The 26,715-nt window shown below is 37.7% G+C and overlaps 1 non-coding gene across 1 annotated transcript; it reads left to right on the forward strand.

Annotated features, from left to right (window-relative positions):
- Window positions 1-5,308: 5,308 nt before the first annotated feature.
- On the forward strand, window positions 5,309-5,427 carry LOC112447570 (5S ribosomal RNA). Its single transcript, XR_003035770.1, has one exon. It is a non-coding gene; the product is annotated as a 5S ribosomal RNA (ribosomal RNA).
- The last annotated feature ends 21,288 nt before the right edge of the window (window positions 5,428-26,715 follow it).

Raw genomic sequence — 26,715 nt, forward strand, 5'->3', positions numbered from 1 at the left:
AAAATTTAAAACAGGAATAATATTGTAGCAAATTGAATGAAGACTTTAAAAATGGCCCACATGAAAAAACCTTAAAAAATAGATAGGATATTACAGGTACAGTTGAAGTCGCTTAGGTGCCCTTATTCTATTCTCTTCACTCCCACTGATAACAAACCACTGACAGGGATTATTTTGGTTGTCTTTATTATGTTTTGTTACAATCATCACATATGACTGTACCAACAGACAATGTATAGTATGTATTTTCAGTGTTTTAAAAACTTGATATGATACCATATTGTACATATCTTTAAGGGAGTTGCTTTTTAAACCTAATCTTAGGTTTTTTTGGGGATTTAGCTATGTTAATCAGAAAAGGCAATGGCACCCCACTCCAGTACTCTTGCCTGGAAAAATCCCATGGATGGAGGAGCCTGGTGGGCTGCAGTCCATGGGGTCGAAAAGAGTCGGATACGACTGAGCGACTTCACTTTCACTTTTCACTTTCATGTATTGGAGAAGGAAATGCAATCCACTCCAGTGCTCTTGCCTGGAGAATCCCAGGGACGGGGGAGCCTGGTGGGCTGCTGTCTCTGGGGTCACACAGAGTCGGACATGACTGAAGTGACTTAGCAGCAGCAGCAGCAGCCATGTTAATACATGTAGTTCTATTTCATTCATTTAATGTTTCCATTCTGTGAATAGACTACAACTCTTTATCTTTTTTTTTATTTGCCAATGGTCATTTAGAAGGTTTCCAATTTTTCTTTATTATAAACAGTGCTACTGTGATTGTTCTTTAAATATTATTTTGTGCATACACTCTCTAGTATATACTTGGAAATGTTAACTGCTGGATTACAGGATATACACATCTTTAACTTAATTAGATTTTACCAAATTGCTCTTCAAAGTGATGGTGCCAATGTGTACTTCCTCTAGAAGCATATAAAGACCCTGCTTCCCCAGGAACTCATCAACACTGGGTGCTATTGAACTTGTTCATTACTGCTACCCTTATGAGGGTGGAATTGTACTGCAATGTAAATTTAAGGAGCATTTTTCTAGTTATTATGAAGTTGAGTAACCTTTCATCGTATTATTGCCCATCAGGTTTCATTTCTGTGTTTCGTGTGTTCATACTTTTGCCTAGTTTTTATTGAAATGTCTTTTTTCTTATTAAAAATTTCTTTATGTGGTCCAACATACTAATACAATTTTATGTGACCATAAACATCTTGCCTCAGATTGTGGCTTGTCTTTTCACTTTACTTATGGAATCCTTTGAAGATACCATAAATAAAAAAACTTATTTTTAAAATGGATACTATAGTCACATGGTTAACACTCTTGTAAATATAAATGAAATGATTTTCTTTCAATCATATTCTCCATCTGTCTAGCCCTCCAGCACTGTTACTTCCTTCCTTCTGGATTTCTTTGTGCAGAGACAAGCAAGCAAGTACAAATATCTCCCTGAATATAAAACGTACTCAAATTTATTTCTCTTTCCCTTTATGGTTTGTATTTGTAGTTACTTGTTAAGAAAACTTTTTTACTCTCAGTTGTACAGGTATTTTATTTTTTGCAATGAGGTATCACTTCACACCCATCAGAAGGGCCATCATTAAAAAATCTACAAACAATAAATGCTGGAGAGGGCATGGAGAAAAAGGAACTCTCTTGCACTATTAGTAGGAATGTAAGTTGATAAACCACTATGGAGAACAGTGTGGTGGATTCTCAGAAAACTAAAAACAGAACTACCATACGACCCAGTTATCCTACTACCAGCCATATAACCAGATAAAACCATAATTCAAAAGGATGCATGCACCCCAGTGTTCATTGCTGTGCTGTTTGTACTCGCCAGGATGTGGAAGCAAGCTAAATGTCCATCAGCAGAGGAATGGCTAAGGAAGATATGGTATATGTATACAATGGAATATTACTCAGTCATAAGGAATGAAATTGGATCATTTGTAGAGATGCAGATTGACCTAGAGACTGTCATACAGTGAAGTAAATCAGAAAAAACAAATATCATATATTAATGCATATATGTGGAATCTAGAAAAATGGTATAGATGATCTTATTTGCAAAACAGAAATAGACACGGACATAGAGAACAAACATATGAACACTAAGGGGAGTTTGGGATGAATGCGGATATTGGTATTGACATATATACACTATTGGTGAGGCTTCCCTGGTGGCTCATATGGTAGAGAATCTGCCAGCCAGTGAAGGAGATGGGGGTTCAATTCCTGGGTCGAGATCTCCTGGAGGAGGAAATGGCAACCCACTCTACTATTCTTGCCTGGGAAATTCTATGGACAGAGAAGCCTGGTGCACTACAGTCCATGGGGTGGAAAAGAGTCAGATATGACTTAGCGACAAAAACCACACAGACACTATTGATACTATGTATAAAATAGATAACCAATGAGAACCTACTGTATAGCACAGGAAACTGTGCCTACTCAGTGCTCTGTGATGACATAGATGGAAGGAAATCCAAAAAAGAGGGGATATACACTTTTGTGTAGTTGATTCACTTTGCTGTACAGTAACACAAAATTATAAGTCAACTATACTCTAATAAAAATGAAAAAATGTTTTGACTGGAAAAATTATTGAAGTATAGTTGATTTACAATGTTGTGTTAATTTTTGCTGTTACAGCAAAGTGATTCAGTTATATACACACATATATACATACATACATTCTTTTTCATATTCTTTTCCATTATGGTTTATCACAAGGTATTGAATATAGTTACAGTAGGGCCTTGTTGCGGAGAAAGCAATGGCACTCCACTCCAGTACTCTTGCTTGGAAAATCCCATGGACAGAGGAGCCTGATAGACTGCAGTCCATGGGGTCGTGAAGAGTTGGACACAACTGAGCGACTTCACTTTCACTTTTCACTTTTCTGCATTGGAGAAGGAAATGGCAACCCACTCCAGTGTTCTTGCCTGGAGAATCCCAGGGACGGGGGAGCCTGGTGGGCTGCCGTCTATGGGGTCGCGCAGAGTCGGACACGACTGAAGCAACTTAGCAGCGGCAGTAGCAGCAGCAGGGCCTTGTTGTTTATTCATCCTGTGTATATTAGTTTCCACCTGCTAATACCAAACTCATAATCCATCCCTCCTCTACTTGCCTCCCCCTTGGCAACCACAAGTTTGTTCTCGATGTCTGTGAGTCTGTTTCTGTTTCATAGATATATTCATTTGTGTCATATTTTGGATTCCTCATGTGAGTGATATCATATGGTACTTGTCTTTCTCTTTCTGACTTCATTTAGTATAATAGTATCTAGATCCATCCATGTTGCTGCAAATGGCATTATTTCATTTGTTTATGGCCAAGTAGTATCCCATTGTAGAAGAAGCACCACATCTTCTTTATCCATTCATCTGCTGATGGACATTTAGGTTGTTTCCATGTCTTGGCTACTGTGAATAGTGCTGCTATAAACATAGGAGTGCATACATCTTTTGAACTAGAGTTTTGTCTGGATATATGCCCAGGAGTGTGATTTCCGGATCATATGGCAACTCTATTTTTAGTTTTTTGAGGAACCTCCATACTGTTTTCCATAGTGGATGCACCTGTTTCCATTCCTACCAACAATGTAGGAGGGTTCTCTTTTCTCCACACACTTTCTAGCATTTGTTATTTGTAGATTCTTTAAGGATAGCCTTTCTGACTGGTGTGAGGTAGTACTTCACTGTAGTTTTGATTTGCATTATACGCAGGTCAGGAAACAACAGTTAGAACTGGACATGGAACAACAGACTGGTTCCAAATAGGAAAAGGAGTACGTCAAGGCTGTATACTGTCACCCTGCTTGTTTAACTTATATGCAGAGTACATCATGAGAAATGCTGGGCTGGATGAAGCACAAGCTGGAATCAAGATTGCCGGGAGAAATATCAATAACCTCAGATATGCAGATGACACCACCCTTATGGCAGAAAGTGAAGAGGAACTCAAAAGCCTCTTGATGAAAGTGAAAGAGGAGAGTGAAAAAGTTGGCTTAAAGCTCAACATTCAGAAAACTAAGATCATGGCATCCGGTCCCATCACTTCATGGGAAATAGGTGGGGAAACAGTGGAAACAGTGTCAGACTTTATTTTTTTGGGCTCCAAAATCACTACAGATGGTGACTGCAGCCATGAAATTAAAAGATGCTTACTCCTTGGAAGGAAAGTTATGACCAACCTAGATAGCATATTGAAAAGCAGAGACATTACTTTGCCAACAAAGGTCCATCTAGTCAAGGCTATGGTTTTTCCTGTGGTCATGTATGGATGTGAGAGTTGGACTGTGAAGAAGACTGAGCACCGAAGAATTGATGCTTTTGAACTGTGGTGTTGGAGAAGACTCTTGAGAGTCCCTTGGACTGCAAGGAGATCAGCCCTGGGTGTTCTTTGAAAGGAATGATGCTGAAGCTGAAACTCCAGTACTTTGGCCACCTCATGTGAAGAGTTGACTCATTGGAAAAGACTCTGATGCTGGGAGGGATTGGGGGCAGGAGGAAAAGAGGACGACAGAGGATGAGATGGCTGGATAGCATCACTGACTTGATGGACGTGAGTTTGAGTGAACTCCAGGAGTTGGTGATGGACAGGATGGCCTGGCGTGATGCGATTCATGGGGTTGTAAAGAGTCAGACACGACTGAGCGACTGAACTAAACTGAACTGAACTGAATAATTACCAATGTTGAACATCTTTTCACGTGTCTATTTGTCATCCACATGTCTTCTTAGGAGAAATGTCTCTTTAGGCCTCCTGCCCTTTTGTCAGTTGGGTTGTTCCTTTTTTTGTTGATTTGCATGAACTGTTTGTGTATCCTAAAAATTTGTACAGATATTTTGTTTTCTTCTAAAGGTTTTACAGTTTTGCTCTAACTTTATCTTATCATTTTTTAAAATTATGTTTATTTATTTTTAATTGATTGACTGCTTTACAATATTGGTTTGATTTCTGCCATATATCAACATGAATTAGCCATAAGTGTGCCTATTTCTCCTCCCTCTTGAACCTCCCTTTCACCTCCCACCCTTTTCCACCCCTCTAACTTTATCTTGTCTTCATATGGATAGTTAATTATCTTAGAACCGCTGATTGAATTGCATATGGTTTCTCCCTGACTTTTTATTTTGTTTTTATTTTTGCTGCTTTGCATGGCATGGTGGGATTCTAGTTCCCCAACCAGGAATTGAACCTGCACCTCCTGCAGTGGGAACATGGTGTCTTAACCACTGGACTGCCAGGGAAGTCCCTGTCTCTGATTTCTTTAAAAAGTCTGCTTCTTGTCTATGGCCATACTACCCTGAATGCGCCCGATCTCGTCTGATCTCGGAAGCTAAGTAGGGTCAGGCCTGGTTAGTACTTGGATGGGAGACTGCCTGGGAATACCGGGTGCTGTAGGCTTAAAAAAAAAAAAAAATTTAAAAAAAAAGTCTGCTTCTTGTGTTGTGTATTTGGCTTATCTATTTATCTATCTATATCTGTTTCTGGCCTTTCTATTCACTTCCATAGGTGTATTTATTCATTCTTCCAGCAATATGACTATATTTTAATGGCTCTAGCTTTGAAAGAATTCTTTGAAGGAATTCTTATCTACCATTTCCTACCCCTCTGGATCTTGGCTATTCTTCGTTTTATTTGAATTTGATTGGAAGTTCATAAAATTTATAGTCAATCTGGGGGAGAACTTCCCAGTCATGAATACATCATCATTTGTATGTCTTTCAAATGTCTTTTATAAATATACAATTTTCTCCATAAAACATGTGCATACTCTTTGGTTGTGTCTAACTCTTTGCAACCCCATGGACTATACAGTCCATGGAATTCTCCAGGCCAGAATACCGGAGTGGGTAGCCTTTCTCTTCTCCAGTGGATGTTCCCAACCCAGGAACTGAACTGGGGTCTCCTGCATTGCAGGTGGATTCCTTACCAGCTGAATTACCAGGGAAGCCCGATTTGTTGCTGATCCTAAAGAGAAGAGTTTAACACACCTAAAATATGATGGAGGATGTATTTATTAATTATGATAATATTAGATGTTGTAATAGGCCTCAAAATCTCTGTCTGCAGCAGAGAGTGAGTTTATTTCTTGCTCAGTTAACTTTCTTTCTTTTTTTCTTTTAAATTTTATTTTATTTTTAAACTTTACATAATTGTATTAGTTTTGCCAAATATCAAAATGAATCCGCCACAGGCATACATGTGTTCCCCATCCTGAACCCTCCTCCCTCCTCCCTCCCCATACCATCCCTCTGGGTCGTCCCAGTGCACCAGCACCAAGCATCCAGTATCGTGCATCGAACCTGGACTGGCAACTCGTTTCTTACATGATATTATACATGTTTCAATGTCACTCTCCCAAATCTTCCCACCCTCTCCCTCTCCCACAGAGTCCATAAGACTGTTCTATACATCAGTGTCTCTCCTGCTATCTCGTACACCAGGTTATTGTTACCATCTTTCTAAATTCCATATATATGCGTCAGTATACTGTATTTATGTTTTTCCTTCTGGCTTACTTCACTCTGTATAATAGGCTCCAGTTTCATCCACCTCATTAGAACTGATTCAAATGTATTCTTTTTAATGGCTGACTAATACTCCATTGTGTATATGTACCACAGCTTTCTTATCCATTCGTCTGCTGATGGACATCTAGGTTGCTTCCATGTCCTGGCTATTATAAACAGTGCTGCGATGAACATTGGGGTACACGTGTCTCTTTCCCTTCTGGTTTCCTCAGTGTGTATGCCCAGCAGTGGGATTGCTGGATCATAAGGCAGTTCTATTTCCAGTTTTTTAAGGAATCTCCACACTGTTCTCCATAGTGGCTGTACTAGTTTGCATTCCCACCAACAGTGTAAGAGGGTTCCCTTTTCTCCACACCCTCTCCAGCATTTATTATTTGTAGACTTTTGGATCGCAGCCATTCTGACTGGTGTGAAATGGTACCTCATAGTGGTTTTGATTTGCATTTCTCTGATCATGAGTGATGTTGAGCATCTTTTCATGTGTTTGTTAGCCATCTGTATGTCTTCTTTGGAGAAATGTCTATTTAGTTCTTTGGCCCATTTTTTTATTGGGTCATTTATTTTTCTGGAGTTGAGCTGCAAGAGTTGCTTGTATATTTTTGAGATTAGTTGTTTGTCAGTTGCTTCATTTGCAATTATTTTCTCCCATTCTGAAGGCTGTCTTTTCACCTTGCTAATAGTTTCCTTTGATGTGCAGAAGCTTTTAAGGTTAATTAGGTCCCATTTGTTTATTTTTGCTTTTATTTCCAATATTCTGGGAGGTGGGTCATAGAGGATCCTGCTGTGATGTATGTCAGAGAGTGTTTTGCCTATGTTCTCCTCTAGGAGTTTTATAGTTTCTGGTCTTAGGTTTAGATCTTTAATCCATTTTGAGTTTATTTTTGTGTATGGTGTTAGAAAGTGGTCCAGTTTCATTCTTTTACAAGTGGTTGACCAGATTTCCCAGCACCACTTGTTAAAGAGATTGTCTTTAATCCATTGTATATTCTTGCCTCCTTTGTCAAAGATAAGGTGTCCATATGTGCGTGGATTTATCTCTGGGCTTTCTATTTTGTTCCATTGATCTATATTTCTGTCTTTGTGCCAGTACCATACTGTCTTGATAACTGTGGCTTTGTAGTAGAGCCTGAAGTCAGGTAGGTTGATTCCTCCAGTTCCATTCTTCTTTCTCAAGATCGCTTTGGCTATTCGAGGTTTTTTGTATTTCCATACAAATTGTGAAATTATTTGTTCTAGCTCTGTGAAGAATACTGTTGGTAGCTTGATAGGGATTGCGTTGAATCTATAAATTGCTTTGGGTAATATACTCATTTTCACTATATTGATTCTTCCAATCCATGAACATGGTATATTTCTCCATCTATTAGTGTCCTCTTTGATTTCTTTCACCAGTGTTTTATAGTTTTCTATATATAGGTCTTTAGTTTCTTTAGGCAGATATATTCCTAAGTATTTTATTCTTTCCGTTGCAATGGTGAATGGAATTGTTTCCTTAATTTCTCTCTCTGTTTTCTCATTATTAGTGTATAGGAATGCAAGGGATTTCTGTGTGTTGGTTTTATATCCTGCAACTTTACTATAGTCATTGATTATTTCTAGTAATTTTCTGGTGGAATCTTTAGGGTTTTCTATGTAGAGGATCATGTCATCTGCAAATAGTGAGAGTTTTACTTCTTCTTTTCCAATTTGGATTCCTTTTATTTCTTTTTCTGCTCTGATTGCTGTGGCCAAAACTTCCAAAACTATGTTGAATAGTAATGGTGAAAGTGGGCACCCTTGTCTTGTTCCTGACTTTAGAGGAAATGCTTCCAATTTTTCACCATTGAGGATAATGTTTGCTGTGGGTTTGTCATATATAGCTTTTATTATGTTGAGGTATGTTCCTTCTATTCCTGCTTTCTGGAGAGTTTTTATCATAAATGGATGTTGAATTTTGTCAAAGGCTTTCTCTGCATCTATTGAGATAATCATATGGTTTTTATTTTTCAATTTGTTAATGTTGTGTATTACATTGATTGATTTGCAGATTTTGAAGAATCCTTGCATCCCTGGGATAAAGCCCACTTGATCATGGTGTATGATGTTTTTAATGTGTTGTTGGATTCTGATTGCTAGAATTTTGTTAAGGATTTTTGCATCTATGTTCATCAGTGATATTGGCCTGTAGTTTTCTTTTTTTGTGGCATCTTTTTCAGGTTTTGGTATTAGGGTGATGGTGGCCTCATAGAATGAGTTTGGAAGTTTACCATCCTCTGCAATTTTTTGGAAGAGTTTGAGCAGGATAGGTGTCAGCTCTTCTCTAAATTTTTGGTAGAATTCAGCTGTGAAGCCGTCTGGACCAGGGCTTTTGTTTGCTGGAAGATTTTTGATTACAGTTTCAATTTCCTTGCTTGTGATGGGTCTGTTAAGATTTTCTATTTCTTCCTGGTCGAGTTTTGGAAAGTTGTACTTTTCTAAGAATTTGTCCATTTCTTCCACGTTGTCCATTTTATTGGCATATAATTGTTGATAGTAGTCTCTTATGATCCTTTGTATTTCTGTGTTGTCTGTTGTGATCTCTCCATTTTCGTTTCTAATTTTGTTGATTTGATTTTTCTCCCTTTGTTTCTTGATGAGTCTGGCTAATGGTTTGTCAATTTTATTTATCCTTTCAAAGAACCAGCTTTTGGTTTTGTTGATTTTTGCTATGGTCTCTTTTGTTTCTTTTGCATTTATTTCTGCTCTAATTTTTAAGATTTCTTTCCTTCTACTAACCCTGGGGTTCTTCATTTCTTCCTTTTCTAGTTGCTTTAGGTGTAGAGTTAGGTTATTTATTTGACTTTTTTCTTGTTTCTTGAGGTGTGCCTGTATTGCTATGAACTTTCCCCTTAGGACTGCTTTTACCGTGTCCCACAGGTTTTGGGTTGTTGTGTTTTCATTTTCATTCGTTTCTATGCAAATTTTGATTTCTTTTTTGATTTCTTCTGTGATTTGTTGGTTATTCAGCAGCCTGTTGTTCAGCCTCCATATGTTGGATTTTTAAATAGTTTTTCTCCTGTAATTGAGATCTAATCTTACTGCATTGTGGTCAGAAAAAATGCTTGGGATGATTTCTATTTTTTTGAATTTACCAAGGCTAGCTTTATGGCCCAGGATGTGATCTATCCTGGAGAAGGTTCCATGTGCGCTTGAGAAAAAGGTGAAATTCATTGTTTTGGGATGAAATGTCCTATAGATATCAATTAGGTCTAACTGGTCTATTGTATCGTTTAAAGTTTGTGTTTCCTTGTTAATTTTCTGTTTAGTTGATCTATCCATAGGTGTGAGTGGGGTATTAAAGTCTCCCACTATTATTGTGTTATTGTTGATTTCTCCTTTCATACTTGTTAGCATTTGTCTTACATATTGCGGCGCTCCCGTGTTGGGTGCATATATATTTATAATTGTTATATCTTCTTCTTGGATTGATCCTTTGATCATTATGTAGTGACCTTCTTTGTCTCTTTTCACAGCCTTTGTTTTAAAGTCTATTTTATCTGATATGAGTATTGCTACTCCTGCTTTCTTTTGGTCCCTATTTGCATGGAAAATCTTTTTCCAGCCCTTCACTTTCAGTCTGTATGTGTCCCCTGTTTTGAGGTGGGTCTCTTGTAGACAACATATGTAGGGGTCTTGTTTTTGTATCCATTCAGCCAGTCTTTGTCTTTTGGTTGGGGCATTCAACCCATTTACGTTTAAGGTAATTACTGATAAGTATGATCCCATTGCCATTTACTTTATTGTTTTGGGTTCGAACTTATACACCGTTTTTGTGTTTCCTGTCTAGAGAATATCCTTTAGTATTTGTTGGAGAGCTGGTTTGGTGGTGCAGAATTCTCTCAGCTTTTGCTTGTCTGAAAAGCTTTTGATTTCTCCTTCATACTTGAATGAGATCCTTGCTGGGTACAATAGTCTGGGCTGTAGGTTATTTTCTTTCATCATTTTAAGTATGTCTTGCCATTCCCTCCTGGCTTGAAGAGTTTCTATTGAAAGATCAGCTGTTATCCTTATGGGAATTCCCTTGTGTGTTATTTGTTGTTTTTCCCTTGCTGCTTTTAATATTTGTTCTTTGTGTTTGATCTTTGTTAATTTGATTAATATGTGTCTTGGGGTGTTTCTCCTTGGGTTTATCCTGTTTGGGACTCTCTGGGTTTCTTGGACTTGGGTGATTATTTCCTTCCCCATTTTAGGGAAGTTTCCCACTATTATCTCCTCAAGTATTTTCTCATGGTCTTTCGTTTTGTCTTCTTCTGGAACCCCTATGATTCGAATGTTGTAGCGTTTAATATTGTCCTGGAGGTCTCTGAGATTGTCCTCATTTCTTTTAATTCGTTTTTCTTTTATCCTCTCTGATTCATTTATTTCTACCATTCTATCTTCTAATTCACTAATCCTATCTTCTGCCTCTGTTATTCTACTATTTGTTGCCTCCAGAGTGTTTTTAATTTCATTTATTGCATTATTCATTATATATTGACTCTTTTTTATTTCTTCTAGGTCCTTGTTAAACCTTTCTTGCATCTTCTCAATCCTTGTCTCCAGGCTATTTATCTGTGATTCCATTTTAGTTTCAAGATTTTGGATCAATTTCACTATCATTATTCGGAATTCTTTATCAGGTAGATTCCCTATCTCTTCCTCTTTTGTTTGGTTTGGTGGGCATTTATCCTGTTCCTTTATCTGCTGGGTATTCCTCTGTCTCTTCATCTTGTTTAAATTGCTGAGTTTGGGGTGTCCTTTATGTATTCTGGCAGTTTGTGGAGTTCTCTTTATTGTGGCGTTTCCTCGCTGTGTGTGGGTTTGTACAGGTGGCTTGTCAAGGTTTCCTGGTTAGGGAAGCTTGTGTTGGTGTTCTGGTGGGTGGAGCTGTATTTCTTCTCTCTGGAGTGCAATGAAATGTCCAGTAGTGAGTTATGAGATGTCTATAGTTTTGGGGTGACTTTGGGCAGCCTGTATCTTGAAGCTCAGGGCTGTGTTCCTTTGTTGCTGGAGAATTTGCTTGGTATGTCTTGCCCTGGAACTTATTGGCCCTTGTGTGGTGCTTGGTTTCAGTGTCGGTATGGAGGCATTTGATGAGCTCCTGTCAATTAATGTTCCTTGGAGTCAGGAGTTCCCTGGAGTCAGGGTTTGGACTTAAGTCTCCTGCTTCCAGTTATCGGTCTTATTTTTACAGTAGTTTCAAAACTTCTCCTTCTATACAGCACCATTGATAAAACATCTACATTAAAGATGAAAAGTTTCTCTACGATGAAGGTCACTCAGAGAGGTTCACAGGGTTACATGGAGAAGAGAAGAGGGAGGAGGGAGTTAGAGGTAACCCAAATGAGATGAGGTGAATCAATAATGGAGAGAGTGGGCTAGCCAGTAGTCACTTCCTTATGTGCACTCCACAACTGGACCACTCAAAGATGTTCACAGAGTTATACAGAGAAGAGAAGGAGGAGGAAGGTGACAGAGGTGGCCAGAAGGATAAAAGGGGGGAATGAAAAGGAGGGAGACAGATCCAGCCAGTAATCAGTTCCCTAAGTGTTCTCCACCATCTGGAACACACAGAAATTCACAGAGTTGGGTAGAGTAGAGGGGTTAGGGAGGAGACACAGGCGACCTGGTGGAGAAAAAGGAGAGTCTAAAGGGAGAGAGAGCAGTCAAGCCAGTAATCTTGCTCCCTAGTGAAAAATGGGTCCTGAAGATTGGGTTCTTAAAGGTACAAAATTGGTAACAATTACATAAAAGCAAAAATTAAAAATCTAGAGTAGAGTTTGGAATTTCAAAAATACGATGTTAAAGAAAAGAAGAAGGAAAAGAAAGAAAAAACGAACAAATAAAAACAAACAAGGTCGCGAAAATTGTAAAGAAAGTACAGGTACAAAATTGATAACTAATACCAAAAAGCAAAAATTAAAAATCTAGAGTTTGGAATTTCAAAAATACAATGTTAAAAAAAAAAAAGAAGAAGAAGAAAAATAAAGAGAGAAAACAGACAAACAAAAACAAACAATGTCACCAAAATTATAAAGAATATACAGGTACAAAATTGATATTATTCAGATATACAATGTTATATAGAAGAAGAAGAGAAAGAAACAGAGAAGAAGAAAAAAGAAGTCACAGAAATTATATAAAAAAAAACTATAGGTACAAAATTGATAACAAATACCAAAAAGCGAAAATTAAAAATCTAGAGTAGAGTTTGGAATTTCAAAAATACAATGTTAAGGAAAAGAAGAAAAAAAAAAAAAACAAGGTCAAAAAATTATAAAATATATATATATGAAGTTTGCTGAAGAAGAAAAAAATAGGGTCTTTTTTTTTTTTGGCAAAGTAATAGGTTATAAAAGTGAAAATTAAAGGAACAATAGAGGACTTAAAAATTTTTTTTTAATTAAAAAAAAAAGAAAGAATGATCGTAAAAATAATAAAAATATATCTAGGACTTTCTTGGTGTTGTGGGTTCAGTTCATTTTTGGCTCGTTCCTTGGTCAGACTTATATTTCTCAAGATCTATAGGCCCCTTCCTATGTAGTCCGTAGTAACCACAGGGTTTTGGTCTATTGCCTGTAGCTTCCAAGACGTTTCCCTCTGTTATATCTTCTTCTGTTTGCTAGTCTCTTCAGTATCTGGTTTCCGCCCTGACACAAAGGGGACGGTGGAGGACACTTTTTTTTTTTTTTTTTTAGGCTTACTTGTTCAGTCACGCTCCTTCCGAAGAGTTGGGTTGCTTTTCTGGGTGCCTGATGTCCTCTGCCGGCATTCAGAAGTTGTTTTGTGGAATTTACTCGACGTTTAAATGCTCTTTTGATGAATTTGTCGGGGAGAAAGTGTTCTCCCTGTCCTACTCCTCCGCCATCTTGGCTCCTCCCTCAGTTAACTTTCATGTCATGGATTTCTGGCGGGTGGACAGTTCTCTAAATGATCACACAAAGGATCCAAGTTCTCTCAAAAATGTGGTTTCAAGACCACCACAGAAGTGGAAGGAAGGTGGAAGGGTCATACATAAGAGAATTTCACACATCAGGCCCGGAAGTGGTGTGCACCACTTATGCGTATGTTCGTAAAACCAGAATTCAGTCATATGGCCACACTTAACTGCAATGGAGGCTGGATTCTGTAGTGGACAGGTGTCCAGTACACTGGAAGGAAAGAAGAGGAAATGAGGTTTCTGAAGAGCCAGGTAGTTTTTGTCAGTCTGCCCTTCTATATGGGCGTCCCTGGTGGCTCAGATGGTAAAGAATCCACCTGCAGTGTGGGAGACGTGGGTTTGATCTTTGTGTAGTGAAGATCCTGGCAGAAGGCCTGGCAACCCACTCCAGTATTCTTGCCTGGAGAATCTCATGGACAGAGGAGCCTGGCGGGTTAGAGTCTATGGGGTCACAAAGAGTTGGGCACGGCAGAGCGACTAAGCACACACAGCCCTTCTATATACCAAAGATCTATTTCAATCTTCGTTACACATGTAACATGGTAACCTCTTCCCAAGGGATGCATGCCAGGGCACATCTAATTGCTCCTTCTAGATCAACTACCAGGAGCTATCTGGGAGATGTGCAGGCTGTCCTTTGGGTCCTGATGTAGTATGATGTGGGCTTCCCTGGTAACTCAGATGGTAAAGAATCTGCCTACAATGTGGGAGACCTGGGTTTGATCCCTGGGTTGGGAAGATACCCTGGAGGAGGGCATGGCAACCCACACCAGCATTCTTGCCTGGAGAATCCCCATGGATACAGGAGCCTGGCGGGCTACAGTCCTTGGGGTGGAAAAGAGTTGGACACAACTGAGTGACTAAGCACAGCACAGTAGTGTCATGTCATCCGATGATCTGTGAACTCATAAGACAAGTCCCAGCCCTCCCCTTTCCTCAGCAAATGACTGGAGGTGAAGCAAGTGCAGGATGGAGCCCTACATGAATTTCTCTGCAGAAAAGGAAGGACAGGGACCACACAGCAGTCCCTGCTCAGCTGCAATGATGAGATGCCACCAGGCAGACACCAAAGAGGCCCCTTGTCCACTCAATTTCAAGTGCCAGTAATTGAATCCAGAGGACATTACTAGAGATAATTCTCAAAACTTACTTAATTAGTTAAGGTTTTGCTAATTAATTTTTTTTATTTTAGAAATCTTAAATGGGTGTTGAATTGTATGATGTGTTTTTTTCTATATCTATGGGGGGTCACAGATTTTTCTTCCTTAATATGTTAATGTAGAGGATTACACTAGGAGCTTAGAATTTATTGATACTTGTTATTACTGGGATATGCTCTTCTTGGTCAGGAGGTTTTACCTTCTAGAAATCTGATTTGCTAGAGTTCTATTTGGAATTTTTCTGTCTATGGTTCATAACTGAGATTGGCTCATACTTTTTATTCTTTTACTGTTCTTGTCTGACATTGGTTTTAAGAGTTTACTAGTAACATAAAATGAATTGAGGAGCTTTTCCTTCTATTTTCTGAAACATTTTGTATAAGATAGAAATGCCTCTTAAACTGTCGGGGCCTGGTGTTTTTGGTTTTGTTTTTGTGAATAGATTAACTATTGACTTGCCTTCTTTTATAGGCTTTTCAAGTTTTCCATTTCTTCTTGAGTTCATTTTGGCAAATCATCTTTCTAGGAAATGGTCCATTTCATTTATGTTTTCATATAGATTGCATAAAGTTTTTTGTAGTAATCTGTTACGTTTAAAAAAAAACCTCTGCTAAGTCTGTGATAATGATGTCTTCTTTTTCATTCCTAATATTGTTTATACTCTCTTTCCTGATCAGTCTTGCTGTGGGTTTGCTATTTTACTGGGTTTTGCAAAGAATATCTTTTGGTTTTATTAATCCTTGTTTGTTTTCCATTTTAAAAATGTTTGCTGTTAGCTGCCCCTCCTCCCCACCCTGCTTTTTGCCTTCTGTTTTCTTCAGGTTTACTCTGCTGTTCTGTTTGTAATTTTTGAGTTGAATGCTCAGACCTCTGATGTCTAAACTTCTGATTATTTTCTAATATAGGCATTTTCCCTAAGGCAAATATATCCTTCTATCTGTGGTTATATGTGCATCATACAAGTTCTGATATATACCTATAATAGATATCAAATAAATATATATAGATGTACCCCTAATCGTTTAATTTGTAATAGTTTCAAAATTATAATGTCCATTATAATTTCTTCTTTGACTTGTGAATTATTTATAATTACACATTTAAGCCTCCAAATGTGCAGATTCTTATCTTTTCTGTTATTTATTTCTGTTTTACTGCTTTATGATCAGAGAACATTTTATAATTTTGATTATGTAGTATTGAAAAGCTTTTCTGTGGCATTGTACCTGGTATATGTTTTTTTGTGAGGCTTTGTGTGAGTTTGAAAAAGATTTTGTTTTCTTTAATTCCAGGGTTCTACATACATGTATCAGTCAAGCTTATTTGTTGTATAGTTCAAATCTTCTACCCCTGTCAGTTTTTATTTGCTCAAGACAATTACTGTGAGAGTTAATGTTAAAATCTCCTGGAATGGTGGTAGATTTTCAGTTCCTCCTTGTAATACTATCAAATTTATTTATGTATTTTGAGGGTATGGTTTTAAAAGTTGTTTTATCTGCCTGGTGAACAGCAACTTTATCATGTAGTAACTGTCTTTATTCTTATTATTTGCTTGAAAGTCTATTGTCAGGTATTAATATGACCAGAACAGTTTTTAAAAATTTTTCATTTTATATTGGAGTATAGTTTTTTACCAGCACTTAAAATGTTTTTAGATAGCTCAACAAATCTCAAAATAACAGAAAGGAGGTTTTATTCCCATTTCCTCTGAGAAAATCCAGAAGGTTAAATTTGTAACTTAGCAAAGATTTGAACGAAGAATTCAAAATCATTTTCTGAACCCTAAACTCTTACTCTTGCTTCTCCTGTTCCCAAAGGTAAAAATTCTTACTGATACATAGAAAAAACTCTCCTAGCACAGAAAAACATCTGACTCATCAAAGGATAATCAAAAAATGACACAAGTATATGGAATAGTTGGACAGTCATTTAGACTAAATTACATCCATCTTTAAGTAGTTGTTCAGTCATTAAGTCGTGTCCAACTCTTTTGTGACCCCATGGACTGAAGCACATCAGGCTTCCCTGTCCTTCACTGTCTCCTGGAGTTTGCTCAAATTCATGCCCGTTGAGTAGGTGATGCTATCTGACCATCTCATCCTCTGCGCTCCCTTCTCCTTTTGCCTTCAGTCTCTCCCAGCATCAGGGTCTTTTTCTGGTGAGCTTGTTCTTCACATTAAGTAGTTGCCAGATGGTTACTGAAGAGCCTCAAGAAAGATAGGTATTCTAGTGACCAAACCGGGGTTAAAATATCCAGTGTGTGCTCAGTCACTCAGTCGTGTCCAACGCTTTGTGGCCCCCTGGACTATAAACTACCAGGTTCCTCTGTCCATGGAATTTTCCAGGCAAGAATACTGGAGTGGGTTGCCATACCCTACTCCAGGGGATTTTCCCAACCCAGGGATGGAGCCCACGTCTCTTGCACTCCTGTATTGGCAGGTGTATTCTTTACCATTAGCGCCACCCCTTGCCCTAATATAAAGCCCTAGGAACTAAGTCATTACATTTTAAGTGGTAAGCAGCATTTCACTACTCATAATTTTGATTCAGTGATACAATTACTAATAGAGCCATCTCATAACCCATTTCTACTAGTCATAACTCCAGAATAAAATGGAAATATTTCTTATATTGTCTCACATACTATTACATTCCATTTCAAATATTCTTTCATTCAGTCTAAGCAAAACTAAGTTGGTCAGTAGCACATTTGTCAAGGCAAAAGTTTCAGTTTTATGGTACAGGTCTAGAGAAATAAAATGGAGTTCTTAAATCTGAATACACTACTAGTTTTCCTAATGATTAATTATTGCTTATGGAGAAAAATGAATTTATTCATTCCAAGTTAAAAAAAAAACCTAAAAGTGGATCTTTTTTCTCCCTTTAAATTAAAAAAAAATTACAGGAGAAGTTTGCATTTCTCTTTTATAATGAATTACTGACAAATTCCTGACTCAGGAATCAAAAATTGAAATTCAGAATTTAAGACAAAGAAGCTAAATCATGTACATATTTAATTAAGAAACTAATAATGGAATATTATCCAAATGAAAAGCACAAGGTCAATTATCATGTTCCATATTTCAGAGAAGAGGCATTAAGGATTTATGCCATAAGTTAGGATGCTAAGTTCAAGAGTTTGGTCCTTTTTTTCAAAGAGACTACACCTCTTAAAATGCTCCTCCTCATATCTTAGGGATTATTTTTTAAGCATTTGGTGTCTTACTGTACAGAAATATGCAGTAAATCCATATCCAAAGTACAAAATCATAATAACCACGTGTTTTCCACTGAAAATGGTAAATGCCTCCCTGGACCCTCCTCACAGTGGTTCCTATGGACCACAGAGGTTATGAACCTCCAGTGCTTTGTCTCCACCTAGTTCTGTTGGAAGCTCTGTGAGAGGCACAGACAGAGACTGAAGGTGAAAGAAATGGAAGGGGCACACCAAGCTATAACGGAGGATAGTTGATTGTCAATATTGTGTTAGTTTCAGGTATATAGCAAAGTGATTCAGTTATACACAGACATGTATCTATTCTTTTTCAAATTTTTTTCTCATTTACGTTATTACAAAGTATTGAGCAGAGTTCCCTGTGCTATACAGTAGGTCCTTGTTGGTTATCTATCCTAAACATACCAGTGTGTGCATGTCAGTCCCAAACTTCCACTTTATCCCTTCCCCTCCCCTTTCCTCCCGGTAAGCATAAGTTCATTTTCTAAATTGAGTCTTTTTCTATTTTGTAAATAAGTTCATTTGTATCATTTTTAAAGATCGTGTATAAAAGTAATATCATATGATATTTGTCTTCCTCTGATTTACTTCACTTAGTATGATAATCTCCAGCTCCATCCATGTTGCAGCAAATGGCATTATTTCATTCTTTTAAATGGCTGAGTACATTGTACAACATCTTTATCTATTCCCCTGTTGATGGCCATTTAGCTTGCTTCCATGTCTTGGCTATTTAAATAGTGCTGCAATGAACACTGGGATGCATGTATCTTTTCGAATTATGGTTTTCTCTGGATTGTGTCCAGGAGTGGGATTGCTGGATTATATGATACTGTGCTATTTTTATTTTTTAAAGGAATACCCATACTGTTCTCCATAGTGGCTGTACCAGTTTACATTCCCACTAACAGTGTACTTTGGCTACCTGATGCGAAGAGCTGACTCATTAGAAAAGAACACTTTCTAGCACCATACACAAAAATAAACTTAAAATGGATTAAAGATCTAAATGTAAGACCAGAAGCTATAAAACTCCTAGAGGAGAACATAGGCAAAACACTCTCCGACATAAATCACAACAGGATCCTCTATGATCCACCTCCCAGAATATTGGAAATAAAAGCAAAAATAAACAAATGGGACCTAATTAAAATTAAAAGCTTCTGCACAACAAAGCAAACTATAAGCAAGGTGAAAAGACAGCCTTCAGAATGGGAGAAAATAATAGCAAACGAAGCAACTGACAAACAACTAATCTCAAAAATATACAAGCAACTCTTGCAGCTCAATTCCAGAAAAATAAATGACCCAATAAAAAAATGGGCCAAAGAACTAAATAGACATTTCTCCAAAGAAGACATACAGGTGGCTAACAAACACATGAAAAGATGCTCAACATCACTCATTGTCAGAGAAATGCAAATCAAAACCACAATGAGGTACCAATTCACACCAGTCAGAATGGCTGAGATCCAAAAGTCTACAAGCAATAAATGCTGGAGAGGGTGTGGAGAAAAGGGAACCCTCTTACACTGTTGGTGGGAATGCAAACTAGCACAGCCACTATGGAGAACAGTGTGGAGATTCCTTAAAAAACTGGAACTAGAACTGCCTTATGACCCAGCAATCCCACTGCTGGGCATACACACTGAGGAAACCAGAAGGGAAAGAGACATGTGTACCCCAATGTTCATCGCAGCACTGTTTATAATAGCCAGGACATGGTAGCAACCTAGACGTCCATCAGCAGATGAATGGATAAGAAAGCTGTGGTACATATACACAATGGAGTATTAGTCAGCCATTAAAAAGAATACATTTGAATCAGTTCTAATGAGGTGGATGAAACTGGAGCCTATTATACAGAGTGAAGTAAGCCAGAAAGAAAAACACCAATACAGTATACTAATGCATATATATGGAATTTAGAAAGATGGTAGCAATAACCCTGTGTACGAGACAGCAAAAGAGACACTAATGTATAGAACAGTCTTATGGACTCTGTTGGAGAGGGAGAGGGTGGGAAGATTTGGGAGAACGGCATTGAAACATGTATAATATCATGTATGAAACGAGTTGACAGTCCAGGTTCGATGCACGATACTGGATGCTTGGGGCTAGTGCACTGGGACGACCTAGAGGGATGGTATGGGGAGGGAGGAGGGAGGAGGGTTCAGGATGGGGAGCACATGTATACCTGTGGTGGATTCATTTCGATGTTTGGCAAAACTAATACAATATTGTAAAGTTTAAAAATAAAATTAAACTAAAAAAAAAAAAAGAAAAACATCAATACAGTATACTAACACATATATATGGAATTTAGCATCATGGTAACAATAACCCTGTATACGAGACAGCAAAAGAGACACTGATGTATAGAACAGTCTTTTGGACTCTGTGGGAGAGGGAGAGGGTGGGATGATTTGGGAGAATGGCATTGAAACATGTATAATATCATATATGAAACGAGTCGCCAGTCCAGGTTCGATGCACGATACTGGATGCTTGGGGCTGGTGCACTGGGACGACCCAGAGGGATGGTATGGGGAGGGAGGTGGGAGGGGGGTTCAGGATGGGGAGCATGTGTACACCCATGGTGGATTCATGTTGATGTATGGCAAAACCAATACAATATTATAAAGTAAAAAAAAAAAAGAAACAAAAAAAAAAAAAAAAGAAGAAGAAGAAGAAAAGATCCTGATGCTGAGAAAAATTGAAGGCAGGAGGAGAAGGGGATGACAGGGGATGAGATGGTTGGATGGCATCACCGTCTCAATGGACATGAGTTTGAACAAGCTCCAGGAGATCGTGAAGAACAGGGAAGCCTGGTATGCTGCAGTCCATGAGGTCGCAAAGAGTCGGACATGACTGAGCAACTGAACAACAGCAGTGGAGAAGGGTTCCCTTTTCTCTATACCCTCTATAGCATTTATTGTTTGTAGACTGTTTTCTTTTTTATTACTTATAAAGTTTTATAGAAAGAGTGCATCTGAGTATCATTCTGTTGGTGATGACAATTTAACAATACTCATAAAACATAACTGTTCTTGAGCAGCTAATAATTATTAAAATTATAATTGTACAATATTGGAGTGTAGAACAAAATTTCATTATTGGAGGACAATTGCTCTACAATATTGTGTTGGCCTCTGCCACATATCAACATGAAGCAGCCACAGATATATATATGTCCCGTCTTGAACCCCCTCCCATCTCCCACCCCATCCCATCCCTCTAGGTTGTCACAGAACACCAGGTTGAGCTCCCTGTTTTGCACAGTAAATTCTCACTTGCTATCTGTTTTGCATATGGTAATGTGTATGTTTCCATGATATTCTCTCAATTCATCCCACTCTCTCCTCCCTCACCGTGTCCACAATCTGTTCTCTATGTCTGTGTCTCCATTGCTGCCCTGCAAATAGGTTCATCGGTACCATCTTCCTAGATTCCATACACATGTATTAATATACAGTATTTGTCTTTCTCATTCTGACTTACTTCACTTTGTATAATAGGCTCGAGGTTCATCCACCTCATTAGAACCGACTTAAATGTGTTCTTTTTTTTTTTAATAATTGAGTAATATTCCATTGTATAATGTACCACATCTTCGTTATCCATTCATCTATTGATGGACATCTAGATTACTTCCACGTCCTAGCTATTGTAAAAAATGCTGCAACAAACATTGGGGTACATGTGTCTCTTTCGATTATGTTTTTTTCTCAGGGTATATGCCCAGCAGTGGGATTGTTGGGTCATATGTAGTTCTATTTTGAACTGTTCTCCATAGTGGCTGTATCAATTTACATTCCTACCAACAGTGCAAGAAAGTTCCCTTTTCTCCACTTCTCTCCAGCATTTATAGTTTGTAAATTCTTTAATGATGGCCATTCTGACTGGTGTGAGATGATACTTCATTGTAGTTTTGATTTGCATTTCTCTAATAACGAGCGGCATTAAGCATCTTTTCACGTGGTTGTTGGTCATCTGTATGTCTTCTATGGAGAAATGTCTGTTCAGGTCTTCTGCCCATTTTTTGACTGGTTGTTTATTTTTCTGATATTGAGTTGCATGTGATGCTTGTATATTTTGAGAATTAATCCTCTGTAAGTTGTTTCATTTGCAATTTATTTTCTTCCATTCTGAGGGTTGCCCTTTAATCTTGTTTATTGTTTCCTTTGCTGTGCAAAAGCTTTTAAGTTTAATTAAGTCCTGTTTGTTTACTTTTGTTTTTATTTTGGTTTAATAGTTGGGTCAAAGAGGATCTTGCTGTGATGTATGTCAAAATGTGTACCACCTATGTTTTCCTCTAAGAGTTTTTTAGCCTTATGTTTAAATCTTTAATTCATTTTGAGTTTATTTTTGTGTATGGCGTTATAAAGTATTCTAGTTTCATTCTTTTACATGCAGCTGTCCAGTTTTCCAAGCACCACTTATTGTAGAGGCTGCCTTTCCTCCACTGTATATTCTTGCCTCCTTTGTCAGAGATAAGGTACCCGTAGGTGCATGGGTTTATCTCTAGGCTTTCTATCATGTTTGTTTGTAGATTTTTTGGTGATGGACATTCTGACCTGTGTGAGGTGATACCTCATTATAGTTTTGATTTGTATTTCTCTGATAATTAGTGATGCTGGGCATCTTTTCATGTGCTTCTTGATATTTGTATGTTGTCTTTGGAGAAATGTCTATGTAGATCTTCTGCCCATTTTGTACACTTAGAACATTAATCACTTATAGGTTGCTTCATTTGCAAATGTTTTCTCCCATTTTGTGGGTTGTCTTTTTGTTCATGATTTCCTTTGCTGTGCAGAAGCTTTTAAGTTTAATTAGGTTCCATTTGTTCACTTTTATTTTCATTACTCTAAAAGGCAGATGAAGGAAGATATTACTACCATTTATGTCAAAGAAAGTTCTGCGTATGTTTTCTTCTAAGTTTTACAGTGTCTGGCATTGCATTTAGGTCTTTGATTCATTTTGAATTTATATTTGTGGATGATATTAAAGAATGTTCTGAGTTCATTCTTTTACATGTAACTGTCCAATTTTCCTAGCACCACTTATTGAGTAGACTGTCTTTTCTCCACTGTATAATCTTGCCTCTTACGTCATAGATGAATTGATCATAGTGTGTGGGTTTATTCCTGGAATTTTTATCCTTTTTCATTGATCTATGTTTCTGTTTTTGCCCTAGTACCAAAGTGTTTTGATTGCTATAGCTTTGTAGTATAGTCTGAAGTCTGAAGTCAGAGAACCTAATCCTACAGCTCTGCTTTTCTTTGTCAGGGTTGCTTTGGCTATTTTGGGTCTTTGGTATTTCCATACAATTAAAAAATATTTTTGTTCTAGTTCTGTGAAAAATGCCATTGGTATTGCATTGAATCTATGCATTCCTTTGGGTAGTTCCTATGGGGCTTCCCTCATAGCTCTGTTGGTAAAGAATATGCCTGCAATGCAGGAGACTCAGGTTCAATTCCTGGATCAGGAAGATCCCTTGGAGAAGGGATAGGCTACCCACTCCAGTATTCTTGGGCTTCCCTTGTGGCGCAGCTGGTAAAGAATCCACCTGCAATGCGGGAGACCTGGGTTTGATCCCTGGGTTGGGAAGATGCCCTGGAGAAGGGATAGGCTACCTACTCCAGTATTCTGACCTGGAGAATTCCATGGACTGTATAGTCCATGGGGTCACAAAGAGTCAGACACGACTGAGTGATTTTCACATTGGGTAGTATAATCATTTTAGTATATCTTTCCAACTGTTTGTGTCATCTTCAGTTTTTTTTTATCAGCATCTTAGTTTTCAGAGTACAGATCTTTTGCCTCCTTAGGTAGGTTTATTCCTAGGTGTTCTTATTCTTTTTGATGCAGTGGTAAATAGGATTGTTTCCTTAATTTATCTTCCTTTTTTTATTGTGAGTGTATAGGAATGCAAGAGATTTCTGTGTATTAATTAATTTCCTCCAAATTTACTGAATTCATTGAGCTCTAGTAGTTTTCTGGTAGCATATTTAGGATTTTCTACGTATAGTATGATGTCATCTGCAAACAGTGACAACCTTACTTCTGATTTGGATTCCATTTATTTCTTTTTCTTTTCTTATTACTGTGACTAGGACTTCCACAACTGTGTTGAATAAAAGTGGCAAGAATAGACATCCTTGACTTGTTCCTGATCTTGGAAGAAATGCTTTGAGCTTTTTACCATTGAGAATGATGTTAGCTGTGGGTTTGCCACATATGACCTTTATTAACGTTGAGCTAAGTTCTGTACTCTTGCCTGGAAAATCCCATGGATGGAGAAGCCTGCTGGGCTGCAGTCCATGGGGTCACTAAAAGTCGGATATGACTGAGCAACTTCACTTTCACTTTTCACTTTCATGCATTGGAGAAGGAGGTGGAAACCCACTCCACTGTTCTTGCCTGGAGAATCCCAGGGATGGGGGAGCCTGGTGGGCTGCCATCTATACGGTTGCACAGAGTCGGACATGATTGAAGTGACTTAGCAGCAGCAGCAAGTTCTGTATATGCCCACTTGCTGGAGGGTTTTTTTCATAAATGGGGGTTGAATTTTGTCAAAGCTTTTTCTGCATCTGTTGTGATAATCATATGGATTTTATTCTTCAGTTTGTTAACATGGTGTATCACACTAACAGATTTGTGGATATCAAAGAATCCTTGTATTTCTGGGACAAATCCCACACAATCATGGTGTATGATCTTTTTAATGTGTTGTTGGATTTTTTGGTATTTTGTTGAGAATTTTGTGTCTATGTTGATCAGTGATATTGGCCCATAACTTTCTTCCTTTTATTTTTTGATGGTATCTTTGGTTTTGGTATTAGGATGATGGTGGCCTCAAGGAATGAACTAGGGAGTGTTTCTTCTTCTGCAACTTTTGGGAAGAGTTGCAGAAATATAGGTGTTAACTCTTCTCTAAATGTTTGATAGAATTTGCCTGTGAAGCCATTGGGTACTGGACTTTTGTTTGTTGCAAGTTTTAAAATCACAGTTCCAATGTCAGTACTTGTGATTGACCTGTTCATATCCCCTATTTCTATCTGGTTCAGTCTTGGAAGATTGTACCTTTCTAAGAATTCATCCATTTCTCCTAGGTTGTCCATTTTATTGTTGTATATTTGCTTGTAGTAGTCTCTTATGATTCTTTGTATTTCTGTGGTGTCCATTGTAATATCTCTCTTTTCATGTCTTATTTTATTTATTGGGCCCTCTCCCTTTTTTTTCTTCATGACTCTGTCTAAAGTTTGATCAATTTTGTCTTTTCAAATAATCAGCTTTTAGTTTCATTGATCTTTTCTATTGTATTCTTTGTCTCCACTTCATTTATTTCTGCTCTGATCTTTATGATTTCTTTCCTTCTATTAGCTTTGGGTTTTGCTTGTTCTTCTTTTATAGTTGCTTTATGTGTAAGGTTAGATTGTTTATCTAAGATTCTTATTGTTTCCTGAGGTAAGATTGTATTGCTATAAACTTCCCCTTGGAATTGCTATTTCTGTGCCCTGTAGGTTTTGGATCGTCATGCTTACGTTTTCATTTGTGTCTAGGCTTATTTTGATTTCTTCAGTGATCCATTGGTTGGTTAGTAGTATATTGTTTATCCTCCACATGTTTGTGGGGTTTTATTTTTACAGTAATTTTTCCTGTAGTTAATGTCTAATCTCATAGTGTTCTGGTTGGAAAAGATGCGTGATATGATTTTAGTTTTCTTAAATTTTCTGAGGCTCACTTTGTGACCCAGTATGTGGTAAGTCCTGGAGAATGTTTCATGTGCACTTGAAAAGGATGTGTATTCTGCTGTTTTTGGATGGAATTCTGTACAGATAAATTCGATCTGGTCTAATGTGTCATTTAAGCCTTCTCCCCCTATTTTATGTCTGAGTGTTCTGTTCATTGATGAAAGTGGGATGTTAAAGTTCCCCACTATTATTGTGTAACTGTTAATTTCTCCTTTAATGGGTCTTTATTTGACATATATTGAGATGCTCCTATGTTGGGTGTGTATATATTTGTAATTGTTATCTTTTTTCATGGAGTGATCCCTTGATCATTATGTAGAGTACTTCTTTGTCTCGTAACATTCAACATTCTTTATTTTAAAGTTTTTTTTTTTTGTCTCGTATGAATATTGCTACTCCAGCTTTCTTTTAGTTTCCATTTTCATGAAATAACTTTTTCATCCCTCACTTTCAGTCTGTATGTGTACCCATATCAGAAGTGGGTGTCTTGTTGATAGCATATATATTGTTGTATCCATTCAATCAGTCTATGTCTTTTGGTTGGAACATTTAATATGTTTACATTTAAGTTAATTATTGATATAGTGTGTCTTTGTTGCTAATTCTTTTGGACTTGTTTCTGAAGGTATTTTTCCTTCCCTTCCTCTTTTGTTCTCTTGTGATTTGATGATTATCTTTATTGTTGTGTTTGGGTTGCTTTGTTTTGTCTTTTTGGTGTACGTATCTATTGTAGATTTTGAGTATATGTATCAGTTCAGTTCAGTCACACAGCCATGTCTGATTCTTTGTGACCCCATGGACTGCAGCATGTCAGGCTTCTCTGTCTATCACCAACTTCCAGAGCTTGCTCAAACTCATGTCCATTGAGTTGATGAAGCCATCCAACCATCTCATCCTCTGTTGTCCCCTTCTCCTCCTACCTTTAATCTTTCCTAGCATCACAGTCTTTTCCAGTGAGTCAGTTCTTTCCATTAGGTGGCCAAAGTATTGGAGCTTCAGCCTCAGCATCAGTCCTTCCAATAAATATTCAGGACTGATTTCCTTTAGAATTGACTGGTTTGATCTTCTT

This window comes from Bos taurus, chromosome 7 (genome assembly GCF_002263795.3).
Source record: "Bos taurus isolate L1 Dominette 01449 registration number 42190680 breed Hereford chromosome 7, ARS-UCD2.0, whole genome shotgun sequence".
Classification (NCBI taxonomy): Eukaryota; Metazoa; Chordata; class Mammalia; order Artiodactyla; family Bovidae; genus Bos; species Bos taurus.